Source organism: Mus caroli, chromosome 13 (genome assembly GCF_900094665.2).
Source record: "Mus caroli chromosome 13, CAROLI_EIJ_v1.1, whole genome shotgun sequence".
NCBI lineage: Eukaryota > Metazoa > Chordata > Mammalia > Rodentia > Muridae > Mus > Mus caroli.
The window spans coordinates 16388019-16404425 of record NC_034582.1 but is presented as its reverse complement, the minus strand read 5'-3'; the positions used below and the strand labels follow the sequence as shown (position 1 = coordinate 16404425).

The 16407-nt window shown below is 42.8% G+C and overlaps 9 non-coding genes across 9 annotated transcripts; 4 read left to right on the top strand and 5 right to left on the bottom strand.

The window, feature by feature from the left end:
• The first annotated feature begins 1809 nt into the window (after positions 1 to 1809).
• Positions 1810 to 1915, top strand: Trnal-caa. The gene is made up of 2 exons: positions 1810 to 1847; positions 1871 to 1915. It is a non-coding gene; the product is annotated as a tRNA-Leu (tRNA).
• Positions 1916 to 2321: 406 nt separating this feature from the next.
• On the bottom strand, positions 2322 to 2393 carry Trnaq-cug. The gene has a single exon. It is a non-coding gene; the product is annotated as a tRNA-Gln (tRNA).
• A 2019-nt stretch (positions 2394 to 4412) lies between these two features.
• Trnal-aag lies at positions 4413 to 4494 on the bottom strand. The gene has a single exon. It is a non-coding gene; the product is annotated as a tRNA-Leu (tRNA).
• An 82-nt stretch (positions 4495 to 4576) lies between these two features.
• On the bottom strand, positions 4577 to 4658 carry Trnal-aag. Its single transcript has one exon. It is a non-coding gene; the product is annotated as a tRNA-Leu (tRNA).
• Positions 4659 to 4933: 275 nt separating this feature from the next.
• Trnam-cau lies at positions 4934 to 5006 on the top strand. Its single transcript has one exon. It is a non-coding gene; the product is annotated as a tRNA-Met (tRNA).
• A 1753-nt stretch (positions 5007 to 6759) lies between these two features.
• Trnak-uuu lies at positions 6760 to 6832 on the top strand. The gene has a single exon. It is a non-coding gene; the product is annotated as a tRNA-Lys (tRNA).
• Positions 6833 to 7235: 403 nt separating this feature from the next.
• On the bottom strand, positions 7236 to 7308 carry Trnam-cau. Its single transcript has one exon. It is a non-coding gene; the product is annotated as a tRNA-Met (tRNA).
• Positions 7309 to 13373: 6065 nt separating this feature from the next.
• Trnaf-gaa lies at positions 13374 to 13446 on the bottom strand. Its single transcript has one exon. It is a non-coding gene; the product is annotated as a tRNA-Phe (tRNA).
• A 559-nt stretch (positions 13447 to 14005) lies between these two features.
• Trnae-cuc lies at positions 14006 to 14077 on the top strand. The gene has a single exon. It is a non-coding gene; the product is annotated as a tRNA-Glu (tRNA).
• Positions 14078 to 16407: the final 2330 nt, after the last annotated feature.

Genomic DNA, 16407 nt, shown 5'->3' with positions numbered 1-16407 from the left:
CCGAGTTCCAAGAGGAACTGAGTACCTGTAAACTCCAGGCTTGCCCATGCCACTTACAGAGCAGAGTGCGGCAAGAGTGCACTAGGGAACTCCCCAGATTCTCCCCCTAGGACTCCATCAGGAGACCTGTCTGTGGGCTTTTATTTTTATTTTCATTTATAAGTCATTGATTTCCTGTCCTCTAGCTTTCATTTTTGATGTTTAAAAAAAAAAAAAAAAAAAAAAAAAAAAAAAAAAAAAAGACAGTGTTCTGAATCTGAATACTTTTTTTTTTTTTTTTTTTTTGGTTTTTCGAGACAGGGTTTCTCTGTGTATGTAGCTCTGGCTGTCCTGGAACTCACTTTGTAGACCAGGCTGGCCTCGAACTCAGAAATCCGCCGCCTCTGCCTCCCAAGTGCTGGGATTAAAGGCGTGCGCCACCACGCCCGGCTGAATCTGAATACTTTATCACTATCTTTGCCTTTGTCTTTTTTTCCCCCTTTATACAAATACTGCTCTCTTCTGATAGTCCCGACAAGCTTGCCTTGAATCGGGGTGGGAGCGTTTGATCGACCCCTCCGTCTGGAGATCTAAGGTCTTCGGGCAGGTAAACATTTCTCTTTTCTGTGACTCCCCCCTGTTCTTTTCCAGGAAGCCCCAGGTTTGAGGGCATCCCGTCTACCAGACTTTAAAAAAGGGACTTACTTATCAGCTCCGTTGTTTCATTCCCCACCCGTTTCCTAGGAGATTTCTTCAACTTTATTTTGTAACTTCAAAACATTTTCTGCAACTAAACTATTAAAGACTTTCTTCCCTTTCTTTTACCTCTTCGAGGACATGATGATTCCAACAACAACAACAACAACAACAACAACAACAACAACAACAACATCCCCAAGTTCTCGTGTTGTATTTGTCTTTTCTTAGGTCCTTTCCAATCCCCTACAGTATTTACTTTATTCTTTATTGTAGAAATGTTTTCACAAATACCTGCTTTCCCTGGTTCTTGTTCATATTTAAGATTAGAAATGAAAACTCTGATTCTGGATGCTGTATAACCTAGAGATTCTTCGGAGTCACACTGATACCCAACCCTTTCTTCGGAAAGCTGTCTTGTTTTACTATGATACCAATTTCCAAGGATGGGCAGCTCTGCATTTGCCTGGAGATGGTCAGGTCTGCAAGTCTGTGGCAGCCAAGGACCTGGGATTTGAGCTGAGCTCGGTACTGACATTTCCTCGTCTCACGTTTGACTTTTTCCTTCCAGTGTTTCTAGTCTTTAATCCTTGATCTTGCAGCTTTTTCGTACTTGTGCAGTCACTTTTCATAGCTCAGGCTTCTGCCACTCTCTGGTTTACACTGCAGCCAGTGTTCATAAACTAGATTTACTTGCTAATCTAGTCTGTTCTTTAGCTTCCCACCCCTGCAAGCTCCACCAACTGGGCGCTTGCGCACACCATCTCGGAACAGCTGGAGCTGCTTGTTCCTTCGTGACCCGGATGAGCGGCTCTGAGCCAGACCTGAGCTTGCAAGGATCCTCAGGATTTCTGAACTCCGCCGCACTCTGGAAGGGCCAAGAACCGAGGCGATAAACGCCGAATTCCAGATAGGATTGGAGAAAAACAAACAAACAAACAAACAAACAAAAAACAATAACAAAAAAAACCACTAAAGGTTTTTTTTTTTGTCCATGTTTAGAATAGAGAAAAAGAATTTAGTTAATTTTACAGGGGGTTGTATTTCCATGCCATAACTGAAACCTAAAATACAGTTAAGTACTTGCACATTAATTACAGTTGAAAGAATCATTAATTGCCACATAAGCAAGGTGTCAGGATGGCCGAGTGGTCTAAGGCGCCAGACTCAAGCTATGGCTTCCTCGCTCTGAGGGTTCTGGTCTCCCCTGGAGGCGTGGGTTCGAATCCCACTTCTGACAGCTACACTTTTTTTACTTTCACAGACTCATCTGTCCATTTTCTATGCTAACCTACTCCAGATCTTCCGTGAACCCTGTCCCACTGATCTGTGCTTCAGCCCTAAAGGTGCATTTGACACCAACCACCAACGCACAGAACTGGGGCCCCCTGTTGGAAAACAGGCTCGTGGCAGCCATACTGTATGAGCTGTTTGAATCTTGCGCGAACGGTGTAACTCCAATGACATAGCTGAAAGTTGAGTGTGGAATTGACAGGGTCAGATATACTGACCTTTAGCAAGACCAAGGCTATCAAGAGACAAATGCTGGGATACAAAAGGAACTATTCATTGAATAGAATAAATGCAGGAATTTACTGAAACTGTTCACCATATGAAACAAAGCAAAGGAAAAAAAAAAAAAAAGTAGGTTCCACCGAGATTTGAACTCGGATCGCTGGATTCAGAGTCCAGAGTGCTAACCATTACACCATGGAACCAACGCCTCCCCATCCCTTTCCACACTATCCATCTGTAAATTCTGATTTTAAAAAAATGCACTGTAAGAGGAAAGGAACTTAGCTGTTACTTGAAATTGTTACACATTTTTGTTTCACAGTAACAAGCTAGAAGTTTCGTTTGTTTTTCACGAATGGCTCAGCTGTATCCTTGATTCTTTTATTTTTCCTGCTGGGTTGTTTGTTGTTTTCTTTTTCTTTGTCCAATTAATTTTCTTGGTTAGCACACCAATAAAAGGGCCTAATTGTGACGTATTCAAAGTTATTAAACTTCGTTCTTATCCCCTACTTCTTTACCCTCTCTCTCGTCTCTGCTTCCCCCTCCCTACCCCACCCCTGTTCCCAATCTACTTTCACAGCGCATCTAAAGTCACGTCCTGGTGTCTTTGCAAGCGCGTGTTTGGTTTACAAATGGAAGGGAAACATGACTTTAAATGAAATGTCTATCCTCCTAATTGATCTAGTAGTATTTTTATCGGAGCAACTCAGTTCTTCAGTAGAAAATTTTCGTCTTCAGTGCTGCACCACAGAAATGGCCACGTGGTCTGTACCGCGCCTCCTGTCCTGTTCTTTTGCATCTCAGAGCCTGGCAGTATTCAGAGCAGTTCCTGTGATTTGTGCATTTTTTTTCCCACCACTACAAAAGGCAAACTGGATGTTAGTTAGTCCTGCAGTCCAACCATTAGAAATTGAGTTTCTCTCTCTCCATATGTTCATATACATATATGTGTGTGTGTGTATGTGTGTGTGCACACACACACACGCACACACACACACGGTATCTACAGACTTGTCATGTGCAACTACTGCATGTCAGAAAATATTCCGTCAGCTGCAATCAGGAGCTGCAGCTTGTAAATGCTTTTGTCTCAGCACAAGGCAGCCGGTGCGACGGCGGAACCTTCCTACAGTCCTACACTCTACTACAGCTCTACAATCCCACCATCCGGCCTTGGCGGCTCCGCTGAAGTTCACCCGGGGCGTGCAGCGTGAACGTGGAAAGCAAGACAGGTGGTCTTGAGATAGAAGCAAAGGTTCACTGTGTCAGGACCGTGGACCAGTTTTAGACTTTGCGGGTGTGATTGTGCACGTCTCTTTTTTCCTTCACTGCACGCCACAGGCTCAATTCTGAGTCTAAAGGACTCAATTCCTCCTTCTCTTCCCTGCCTCTTTCTTTTCCTCTCTCCTGACACCCCCACCTTCTCCTCTTCCTAAAGTGTAGACACCCTCTTTCTTTTCCTTTTCCAGTGTGCAATTGAAATCACCGAGTTGCAAGCCTTCATGAGAAGATAATTTCTGAGTTGAGGCCTACCACTGAGAAGGAGGTTCGAGGGCTCCAGGAAATTCTAAGGGGCAACACTAAATCAAGGAGTCCCTAGCTGGTGGGCAAGAGGCAGCACCGAGGCAAGACATTTATGCCATTGTTAATTAATGTACTTTTATTGAAAATATTTCATACAATATATTTTGATCATTTTTGTTTTCCTTTGCAAGGTATTTCTTAGACACACACAGCTCAGATGAGCGCGATTCGGCTTCAAAATGAAATGAGAAGACTGTAGTGATGATGAAGATGTGGTTTTCCGTCTCCCGGCTGGTAAAGAATCCACTTCTTCCGTGACCCAGGCTGATCTGTCTCTAGTTGCAAGTCGACGCCAGGAAAGCCAAAGATCCACACTCATCCTTCATTCCTTGACTAAGGCCACAAGAAAGAACTTTAGAGTCTTCAGGCTCTAGCCTATATATAGTAGGTGCGGAATAATGTCTCTTAACTTGAATGAATTAAAGAAAACTTGTTAACTGTTGCTGGAGCCTTTTGTGTGGTGGACATGCAGAGATTAGGGGAGCGAGTACCACACAAATTACGGGTTTATTAACTGTTGAAACAATCAGTTGGGACTACAGTAAGCACTTGGTAGGAGAGAAGAATCCTGGCTGATGTAAGGGACTGACTGAAAACTGTCCTGTTCAATAGAGAGCACAAAAACAAAAAAACTCTGCTGGCAGTGGTGGGATTCGAACCCACGCCCCCGAAGAGACTGGAGCCTTAATCCAGCGCCTTAGACCGCTCGGCCACACTACCGTTGATATAGGGTCTCGAACCATGACAAAAAAACCCCACTTAGTTGCAATAAACCATTAAAAGGAAAAAAAGAAAAGACAGTTGGCAGCGGTGGGATTCGAACCCACGCCCCCGAAGAGACTGGAGCCTTAATCCAGCGCCTTAGACCGCTCGGCCACGCTACCCCCGTCGAGGGTTACTTACGTCTCGTCTTCCTGGAGGTTCCATAACAATCCAGGCTCCCTTCTTTGCACGCGGCTCTCTGCAGCGAACTTTCATTCTGCACTCTATGCTCTAATGCAGAAGCGCAGGCTCTGTTCTGGCTTTGTATCATGAGGCTTTGCAGCAAAAGCTCTTTTAGGTGCTATTATATCATAACTAAAAAACTACAACTATGAGACATTAAAACCAGCGCCAGTAACAGTAGGAATACGTGATTACGGACGCGCTAACCACGGGTGCCTCCTTAGCGCAGTAGGCAGCGCGTCAGTCTCATAATCTGAAGGTCCTGAGTTCGAACCTCAGAGGGGGCAACCTCGATTTTTTTTTTTTATACTTTATAAACCTTTAATTTTAATTCCTACGAAGAGAATTGAGTTCGTGTGTACAGAGACCCAAAAACTACTAATGAAATGGAACGGGTAGTTTTTTTTTCTTTTTAAATATCTTTTATTAGGTATTTTCCTCATTTACATTTCCAATGCTATCCCAAAAGTCCCCCATACCCTCCCCCCCCACTCCCCTACCCACCCACTCCCACTTTTTGGCACTGGCGTTCCCCTGTACTGGGGCATATAAAGTTTGCAAGACCAATGGGCCTCTCTTTCCAGTGATGGCCGACTAGGCCATCTTTTGATACATATACAGCTAGAGACAAGAGCTCCGGGGTACTGGTTAGTTCATATTGTTGGAACGGGTAGTTTTATTTGTGTAATATAATGGTCTGTTAGAAAGTTATAAAATAGCGATTTTTTTTTTAAAGAATTAAACACTAGACTAATGTGTTGGAGTACACCTATAATATTCCAACATTCGGGAGGCAGAGGCAGGTGAATCTCTACAAGACGATTTCCGAGGCCCAGACTTTACAATAAACTTACTAATTTTTCACCATCCACACTATTGGAGCCAGGAGAATTTTCAGGTGCCTTTCAAATACGCTTGGCATTGGTTATTACATAAATACCAAGGCCAGGACACTCCCTGCCCAGGGTGTAAAAGAAAGGGAAGCCAGAGAGCGAGTATGCCGGTTTGGTCCTTTAAACCATCCTTCTTATTATCGGATCATTTCATCCAACTCCTCATGATATTCCATGTCAAAAACGAAACAAAACTAAAATGTAAAAATAAACCACAAACCTTTCTTGACCATTCTCACCAGGCTGGGCTTTTGGTGCTGACAGAATTTCTAAGTCATTCAAAAAGCAAGATTCAGGAAAAAGTCTAAAAGAGAAAAAAGTAAGGCGAGGAAGACTGGGTTAAGATTGTATTTTATATACAGCTCTCAGAATCTCTGTGAAGCCAGAAGAAGACTTCAGCAGGTGTTTGTTTGGTTTTCCCTTCGCTCATTATGTGCCGGGCACCGTCTAAAGCTGCATTCCTTGTCCATCGGTCCTCTCTCAGCTCCGGATCTGCTGTCCAATTCTTTATCCTATGGAAGGACCTGGTGTCTACAAATTACACCTCGAAACTCCATCGCCACAGTTTTTCCTGTTAACGTCCGTCAAGTAAGACGAGCCAGAGAGAGAATGGCAGGCAGGAGAAAGGAGAACGACTTCGTGTCTGAAGGTTTTTTGGTTTTTGTTTTCATTTTAGTTTTTCGTCTGTCAAACTGTCTTTACCTACACTCTATTTGTGTTCCCAAGACCATCTCATTACAGAAGCTATTAATAGCTGAAGCAGCACCCTTATTACGCCCATACCCTGGCCAGTGCTTCCTCCTTAAAGCTATGGTGCCCTTCCTCAGAGACCCTGACCTCTTCTCCTGTAGTCCCCACGCCCAGCAAGGCAGCGATTTTCTGCAACTAATTTCCTGCAACTACTTTCGCTGCATTAACTTAATTGAGAATTACTGTTTCCTAACTCGGTCCTTGCTGTTAAGAGGATTTAACACTGAACACCGGAAGAGAAAAATGCTCTTTTGGAGTCTGCATTTCAGAGACAAATAACAGACAATAAAACTTTAAGTTAGTTGGCTAACTATAAAATGAAAAATAAGCAGGAAAAAAAAAAAAATTGCCTTTCTTGTATCTTTCTTTAGTCAATAAAGAACACCGGATTTCCAGAGCCCGGATAGCTCAGTCGGTAGAGCATCAGACTTTTAATCTGAGGGTCCAGGGTTCAAGTCCCTGTTCGGGCGTTACTGTTTTTTTTCTCTTTCCCGAGTCAGCATCTGTCTAGTGAGGCGCCTTATGTTTCTTAAGGGGTTTCTCGGCGACTAAACCAGGAAACCAGATATTTTTGAACAACTTTATTTAGCCAGATCTGTAAACCTACATCACATCAATATCGAGTGTATAGTGGTAACGAACTTTCATATCAATTAAAAAAGGAGGACTTCAGGTAAAATCCAGTACTAGCTCTTCATCTATGAGTTCCTTGTTTTCAGTAAACTAAGTTGTTGGATAGAGTGCTGTCTGAAGAAGAAACGTGTGTAGAAGAGCCCTTTTTAATTGGAATAAGATGGTAACCAGCTCATGTTCTAGAATTCAGGAGGCAATTCAAGTTTTTAACAGCCAGGAAAAAAAAAAAAAAAAAACAACTGCCCCCTCTGAGGTTCGAACTCAGGACCTTCAGATTATGAGACTGACGCGCTGCCTACTGCGCTAAGGAGGCACGTGGTATTCTACTTAAGACATTCAGTTTTAGTAACATATACACACTATGTTTTGCCTACGTTGGCCCAAATTCTAAAAACTGTCCTCCCCACCCCCCCCCCGCCCTGAAAATATCTGGAAGACTCAACAGCTCCCCAAACCTCAACTAGATAAAAAAGAGTCATTTTGATCCTTCTGCTCCCCCTCAGGACATAACTCAAGGGGTTGCGGTCTTAACAAAAGCATTTCCTCAGCCATTTATTCCATCTTCTCACCCTTTTCGTTGCACATCAAATATGCAAGGTCGTCTTCCTAAGTCCTATAGACTTTTCAACACACTGCACGCAATCATCTTACTACTGTTCGTTCCAGGAGTCCAAAGGGGGCACAAGAGAGCTCAAAACTTAACGAATAAATTGTTCTTTATATAAACTCCTGGGAATCTGTTAGTGTGAGAACAGCAACGAGTGAAAACTGGAGCTATCCAGATTTGCGTGGGGGTTGAACTGACTTCACACTAGGATTTCTCTCGTTCTTAGTGTCTCCCTCGGATCTGGGAATCGTTCATTGAGTGTTTGGTTTTCCGCGTAAAGTGCAGAAGTTGGAGAAAACACAGAAACCATTTAAAATACTTTTCCCCAGCCCTGGAAAGCAAAGTGGTTTTATTGTCTCTGTCTCTGCTGTTGCTGAGAACCCCGACTTTCCATTTATAAAGTGTTCTAAGCATTACAATGTACAAGTGTTCCAAGTGACCCAGTCATGGATCTACAGTGCCCAATGTTAGTGTGTGTAGTCCAGTTTGTATAGCCCTGAGTGGTTACCCTGTAATGTAGATTAACTGCTAGTTTGTATCAAGTAATGTGGACAGTGCTAATTTGTATCAAGATTCTGAAAGGTTGTTTTTGTTTTTTGTTTTTCTGAGTCTATGAATAGCGTGACGGTATTTTTCAAGAGTTCAGATAATGAAGATGAGAAAGATTAGCATGCAAATGCCAGCATCACCACCCAGACAACACAGGAAAACTCTGATTATCCTATTTTAACGACAGACAGGAAACTCTGATTATCCTATTTTAACAACAGACAGAAGGACACACAACTGGATTAGGGAATAGATTATCAAAACAGAGCTAACTGCTCTTCACAGAATGAAGAAGTTAGATGTGGAAGCGTATAGGGAGTGAACTAGTCAAGGTTCCCTAGAGGAACAAAATAGATAGAATGAAGGATTTATTAGAGTGGCTTACAGGCTGTGGTCCAGCTAGTTTGACAATGCTGTTCACCAACGGAAAGTCCAAGAATCCAGTAGTTGTTTAGTCCATAAGATTGGATGTCTCCGTTGGTCTTTAGTATATGCTGGAGTCCTGAAGAAGTAAGCTTTAATGCCAGTGAAGGAATGGACTGGCTAGCGAGAGCAAGCGGCAATAAGAGAGCAAGCTTTCTTCTTCCGCGTCATTTATATATACTTTCAGCAGAAGGCGAGGCCCAGATCAAAGGTGTATCTTCCCATCTCTAAAGGCGTTATCTTCCCATCTCAAAAGATCCAGAAGTAGGTCTTCTCACTTCAAATGATTAAGATTAAAATCTCTCATAGGGGTACCTAGATGCTTGGATTTTAGTTCATCTAATTTTATTCAAGTTGACAACCAAGAGTAGCCTCCACAGGAAGAATAGCTACCACAGGGAAAAACTAAAACTTGCAAGTCCAGAATGAGTCAGACAGTAAAAAGCAGACAATAAAACATTCCCAAGCAGCATCATTGCTCAGTTGAAAGTAGCACTGTGCATTATAGATGAACAGAGGCTGTCTTAGGGCTTGTCTTACCTTGGTTTCAGTTGTTGTAACAGAGCACTATAAAAGCAGCTTAGGCAGGAAACGACTTATTTCACATTCAAGTTGTGGCTCATCATCTAGGAAAGGCAGGGCAGGAACGCAAGGGGGAGACCTGCAGGCAGGGGCTGAAGCAGAAGCCACGGAGGAGTGTTCCCTAGGGCTTGCTCAGCAGCTTTCCAATACACCCCAGGACCACTGCTCAGGGGTGGCACCACCTATAATGGTTAGGCCCTCCCATGTCAATTACTAATTAATCAGGACAATGGCTAGAGACTTGTCTATAGGCAAGCTGATGGGAACTCTCCAGAAAACTCTAGCCTTGCCAAATTGTCAGGAAACAAACGAACAAACAAACACAAAACAGCCTAGACATGGCTCCTGAGTTTAAGAAATTGTAATCTCAGAGAAAGAGAGAGAGGGAGAGAGAGGGAAAGAGAACATTTCAACGCCATGGGCTAGCCCCAGTGCAGATCTTATTTGGACCTCGATCTCCTTATCAAGTCATGCATCAAATCAGAGCCTCGGGAAAAGGAAATGTTTCCCTTAGCTCTTAAGTACTGTCATTTGGAAAATGGCCTTGGAGACCATCTTGATCAGTACAAACACTTAGTGAAACCTTATGCACTGGTTAATTTCTTTTGTCAGCTTGTCCGGCTTCAGAATCCCCTAAGATGGCTTGCCTCTGCTATGTCTGTCTGGAGTTTCCAGAGATATTTAACTGAGGGAGGAAGACCTACCCTGGGTGTAGACAGCTGGATGGAATAAAAAGGAAAAAGCCCAGAGCTGTCATTTGTGTGCTCATTGTGGACTCAGTGAGACCAGTGCCTTCACACTCTCCCTGCTGTGACTCCCTGCACAAGAAACAGCACCCACAGACTGGGAGCCACAGTAAACTCTTATTCCCACAAGGGGCTTGTGTCAGCTATTTGGCCTCCATGACGATAACGGTACCATTCAGTATAGGAAATGTGACAAATGGTTATTGATAATTGATCATATTTAACAGACAGTACAAATAGAAAATCTAGCAAATTCTATTCAGGCTCTAAACTTACTAAAGAAAGTGAGAAAATATTCCTTAGACTGTTTGTTTATTTGTTTGTTGTTTGGTTTTGTTTTGTTGGGGGAGGGCTGGGGGGGGAGGGTGAGTGGGTGTTGAGACACAGTTTCACCTTGTATCTGTTATGGTTTGTATATACTTGACCCAGGGAGTGGCACTATTAGAAGGTGTGGCCCTGTTGGAGTAGGTGTGGCCTTATTGGAGTAGGTGTGTCACTGTAATTGTAGGCTTTAAGACCCTCATCCTATCTGCCTGGAAGTGAGTATTCTGCTAGCAGCCTTCAGATGAAGATGTAGAACTCTCAGCTCAGCCTGCACCACGCCTGCCTGGATGCCTGCCTGGATGCTGTCATGCCCTCTCCTTGATGATAATGGACTGAAACTCTGAGTCTGTAAGCTAGCCCCAGTTAAATGTTGTCCTTATAAAAGTTGCCTTGGTCACGGTGTCTGTTCACAGCAGTAAAACCTTAACTAAGACATTATCCTTGGCTGGCCTGAAACTCACTCTGCAGACCAGCTAGTCTCAAACCCATGGAGATCTGCCTGCCTCTGCTTCTTGGATACCAGGATTAAACCTATGTGACACTTCGCCCTTCTTGTATTGCTTACACTTTTGATATCCTCATAGCCTATGTCACTGCACAGGGCATGACTTGCTTACTTAGGATAGCAAGACTTTCTATTTTTCTTCAGGGTTAGGATCACGTTTCAGAGTCATCAAAGTATAAATGAATGCTTAATGGTTTGTTTCTTTGGGAAAGTTGGGAGATAACAGCCCCAGGTGTGTATTGACAAGATGGTTTTTGCGGTTCCTGGTCACAGCAAAGATGTCAGAAGCTTGGCCTGGTCTAAATCGCATTTCCAAACTGTAATACAGGAGGAATATGCTTCTGTAACTTGGGAAGGTTGAAGGATTAACACTGGGGAAAGGAATAAGTTCTATACTTATATTTTTAATAAGGCTTAAAGATCAATGTGATTTTTTTTTATTAGTTAGGCAGTACGCCATCCATCAAACTGAAAGGGGTTCCAGTACGGGGACTTAGGGGGAGGCTTTAGATGTGCAAAAGGATCAATACAGTAGAAATCAGCAACAAGAAAAAAGGATCGATCATTTCATGTTTCCTTCCCCTATGATTAAAGCAGGGCTCTTCTTATTATACTGGCTCAGGTAGACTGCGCCCCCTTTGACTGGTGGCTGGCGGCTGCTTGTGTTTTACACTTGTTTATCTGGATTGTTTTAAAGTTCTGTTTGATTACTTAATAGAGCAAGTGACTCTGCTCTGATTTGGTCTGTTGGGAGGAACTAAAGTCTGAGCTATGGCTTCATAAATTTTATTTAGGGATATCCTATTTAATGATCGTGACAAAAATTCATATGCTAAGAAAAAGAAAGAGAAATTTTGGAGTTGTTTATTTTTTAGACTGGCTGTTTACACTAGCAAACAAAGTAATGGTCTAAGCATGGCACTTTCCATCATACTGTTTTCAGTTGTTCGTCTCTCCTGCTGCCCTGCCCATGTCGTTTAGCCTTGCCATAGGCAAAATTCTGAGTATTCATGATGTTTTGTTGATGTTGTGGTTTTTGTTTTTTTGTTTTTGGTCAGGGTTCTATTGCTGTGAAGAGACACTATGACCACTGTAACTGCCATAAAAGAAAGCACTTAATTGGACTGCCTCAGAGGTTTAGTCCATTATTTTCCTGGTAATGGTGGGAAAGCAGGGCTGCATATGGGCAGACTTGGTGCTGGTAAGGTAGCTGAGACTCTTACATCCCGATCAGACAACAGGAAACGAATGAAGACACTGAGCCCAGCATTTGACACTCCAGAGCCCAGCCCCAGTGATACACTTCCAACAAGGCCACATCTCCAAGAAGCATACATCTACCAAGTAGCGTCAAACTACTGAGCGTGCCCAAATGTTTGTGCTGCTAGTAGCTGGCTTACACACCCAAGTGAGGCTGCGGACCTGAGTGCTACAGGCTATGTAAGAGTTGAAATCAGGCTGAACATCAGCTTATGTCCACTTGCTGTGGGGTCCTGATTTTCATCACCAGTTATTAACAAAACAAAAACCCAAAGAAAATACAATCATAAGTTTTACTTTAGGCTGAATGCAGTTTGCCATTATGTAAAAAAAAAAAAAAAAAAGTCCTAAATATAGGTGATTCACAGAAACAATCTTAGAAACAGCCACAGGAGGAGTAGAATATCCTGCTGAACCACAAAACAGACAGGAGAGCTATAATTATGACCTGTTTTATTCTTGAGACAGAGTCTTACTTTATAGCCCTGGTTGGCCTGGAATTCTCTATGTAGACTGGGCTGACCTTGAATTCATAAAGATCCTCCCTGCCTCTCCTACCTGAATGCTGCTGTCAGCACAACCAGACACAAGTCTTAATTTGTCTTTTTGGTTGTGAGCCTTAGTCTTTAACAGCAGAGTCTAGTATTTTAAAGGAATTACGAACCATTTCTGCTTAAGCGGTTTTCTTGTGTTTTTATATTCTTTTTTTGGTTTGTTTTGTTTTTTGAGTTCATTTATATTCTTATTCTATTGTTTAGCATTCTTCTGTATTTGTGAAAGGGCAGTCAGGACAGTGACACTGGACTATGTTTTATAAGGTATTGTTATAGGAAGCAGTTAGGCAACAGAAATGGGACCTCTTTATTATCTTTGAAAATATATGTGAAATTACTTAAAAGCAAAGAAATTAAATAAAAATCAAAGTACAGGCCCCGAGTAGCAACTATCTCAAGTTATAGTAGTGAAGTGATGAAATAGAGTCACCATACAATACAGGGGAAAAAAAAGTGGCGGGAGAGTTGAGTTTGAGAGTTGAATAGTTGTCAATTAGCTTGCATCCCAAGAAATTTAAACAGGGCCAAGAAAGAGTCACAACATGTGGAAACTGGGAAGTTGATGGTCATGATCAGTTGGACTGAATGGTATAGCCCGTAGCTGAGTCTGCCATGATCTGTAAGACAAGAGAACCCGGGCTAGCTTGATTTAAAAGCTTTTGAGATATCTTCATGGGAATAAAGAAGAGGTAAGTTCTGAGAAACATATGAGTTGGAGAAAAAAGAAGTGGAACAGCTGAAAGCCTGAAGGAAGGCAGTAAATACAGAAGTAATGTTATTAAAGAAAAAACCAATAAAAAACAGCAAGGAAAAGGAAATGCTCGTGGTTGCCGAAACCCGGGATCGAACCAGGGACCTTTAGATCTTCAGTCTAACGCTCTCCCAACTGAGCTATTTCGGCCACGCCCAGTGTGCTTCTACGTTGAGTTCTAATGACTTTATCACGTAAATCCAGGCTGGGCGTGACCGAAGAACGTCACGCTTAGCAGCGTTACTTAAGCAATCTAAAATGAATAAGTACTTCGATGTTCAAACAGCTTCTTGTATCATAAAGAGAAACACAAGGAGACAATTTAAATTACTCTCTAAAACTTCCCTTCCTTAGCGCCGTTAAACCTAGTATTCGAGAGGCGGAGGCAGGCGGATCTCTCTAAATTCAGGGCTAGCCTTATCTTCGTAGAGTTGCATCTTAGGGCTGAGACATTGTCTCAAAAATTACCTTAATGATCTTGTTAATTTTTAATAATAGCAACATGTAAATATACATTTTCTAGTATGTATTCTGGGTCAATTCCTACATATAAGCAGGGGAGTACCAACTCTATCGTACTCTTTCATGTCTTCTGAATTTGATCTGCTGGAATTTGTGGTTGTCTAACTGAATGAATCCAGCATTAACACATCAGATAGCTGTTTGGCCAATTAAAGTCATAGTTCTGGCAAGAGAGTAGCTAGCAGTTTCCCTGGTGGTCTAGTGGTTAGGATTCGGCGCTCTCACCGCCGCGGCCCGGGTTCGATTCCCGGTCAGGGAAGTGCAAATTTTGTTTTTCCAAACTTCACTCAAACTTTTGGGTCGGGACATTGTACAGTAAAATTACCGGTTTCATAAGTGAGCTTCAGGTTTGTATCCAATTTACTCATGCTAGTCCAGTTGCAAATTACCAGCTTATGTAATCTCATGATTTTCAAAATTTTTACTAATTATTTGATCCTGTGAAGACCGAGCTTTTTATTTTCCGAATGCTCAAATGCTCTTGCTAGAGGACTTAGGTTCTGTTGCCAGAATCCACTGGATATTTCTAACAGCTGGTTACTCCATTTCCAGGGGATCTAGCGCTTTCCTCTTTCCTCATGGGCACCAGACATCCACGCAGCACACTGCCATACACGCAGGCAGAACAGTCATATATTAAAATATAAAAAATTAAATCGTATTGAATTTATTTTTTTTGTGTTTGTGGCTGAGTGTATATATGCACCACGTGTCCGCAGAGTTAGAGGCAGTCCTGAGCTGCCTTGTAGGGGTGAGCCGGGACCGAACGCAACCCTCTAAAATAGCAACAAGTGTTTTTCATTATTGGGCCATTGACCCACCCCATTCCCGTTATTTTCCTTCCTCCTCCCCATCTCTCTCCGAACTTGTAGATTTAAAAACTCATGCTATAAGGGTGACTCAGAGAGAGGGAAAATTCGCAGATCATTTTCTTGAGAAGCTGGCTAGGTTTGCACAGGGCGTTGTAAAGATAAATTGTAAAGGAGACAAGTGGGACCTCGCGGTGCTTCCCACGGGCTGGAAGTTTCCTGGTGGCTGGAGCAGGAGTCCCTTAAATGTGTTGATTGGTAAAAAGCTGAAGGGCTCAAAATTTCTAGGGTCCTCTGGCACAAGAGAACTGTTTAAAATGCTTTAAATAGTTTTTTCTAAAGAGAGGGAACATTGAATTCTCAGTGCGTCGTATTTAACTAGGATTCTAAGACATTTTAAGTCAAGGATTGAGAATTAATTGCAAGCACCAGAGAACCTGACGGAGAAGGTCGCCCCATTATGACATAAATCCCTAAAGGAGAGATCCATCCTTGACTCTGAGGCTATACCGCGGAGCCCTGACCATTTAAAGGGATCAGATTGCTCCCCTCAAGTGGCAGCGGTGATAATGTCTGCATATCCCTTGCAGAAGGAGAACAGAGAGCGCCGGTCTGAGCTGTTCTGGCAGTTGTGCATACGCCAAACCCTCCTTTCACACATACAGTACATACTACAGAATATATTCTCAAAGTTCCTCCTTGCCCTTTGATGGTAGACGTGGAGTCATCGAACCGGTTTTCCGGTTTTCCACTGTGGCTACCTAGGTTAAATGTCCTCTGCCCTTCACAAATCCTCTCTGGCGTGTGAGACAGGCGGTTGATTGTAGTTTGTTGTCTGGACACTCGGAGTTAGAACTTAGTTATAAACGTCCAGTAGCATACTCGTAACTGCATTCTGTAATCATTTGCCATTTCTGTTCAATTCGAGGTACCTGAGGGTATCCTGATTGGCTAGGATTAGGAGAAAGGGGGTCCAGGTGGTAGCATTGCTTCTTCCAAAGTGACCAGGCAAATAAATACGTAGTCAACCGCGCTAATGGATCCTTGATGCTCACTTACTCTCTGAAATTCCTTATTCATTTTTCTACTTGAGTTCTACTTCACAGACCTTCAACAAGCAAAAACAAACAACAAAAAAGCAAACAGTAGAGAGAAAACCAGCTCCTGGACTGATGCTCCTAAGAGACAAGGAGCTGCTGATACAGCAGTAAAGGAAATACCTCCAGAAGGCGGCGCTCTTGCTCCAGGTCGGCCCCCGAAGGCTATCGTTGAAGTCTAGTGACTTGCTGTTAGAAGCGTACACTGTGGAGAGATCACTGTGGCTAGGAACAAAACACCGAGAGAAGAGAGTTGGATAGTCAGGTAGAGAGCCCAGAGTCACACGACATGCCAAAACACATGGCTTCAGATTAACGGACAGGGCAAAAGTAGTTGGTAATTGCTTTGGTTTTCCTGGGAAGCCTTTTTTTCCTTAGTCGTTATCCTACTTTTCCTGGGAAATAATACCTTCTAAGTGCTGAGAAGGATGCAGGGTGTATGATGCTACTTAGCCAGTCCACTCCTATAGAAGGCCACGTGAAGACAAAGCAGAGATACCTGTGGAAGCTGAACTTGAAGGAACTTGCTGACTTTTTTTTTTTTTTTTCCCCTATTAGAAATGGACCTTTTCGCTTTATATCTTCCTTGACTGAGAGACTTAGACTCTTTTAACTGAGTCGAGTCAGGAGTAAAAATTCACTGGACACCCTCTTGACCCCCTAAGGAACGCGGGGGTTGCGGG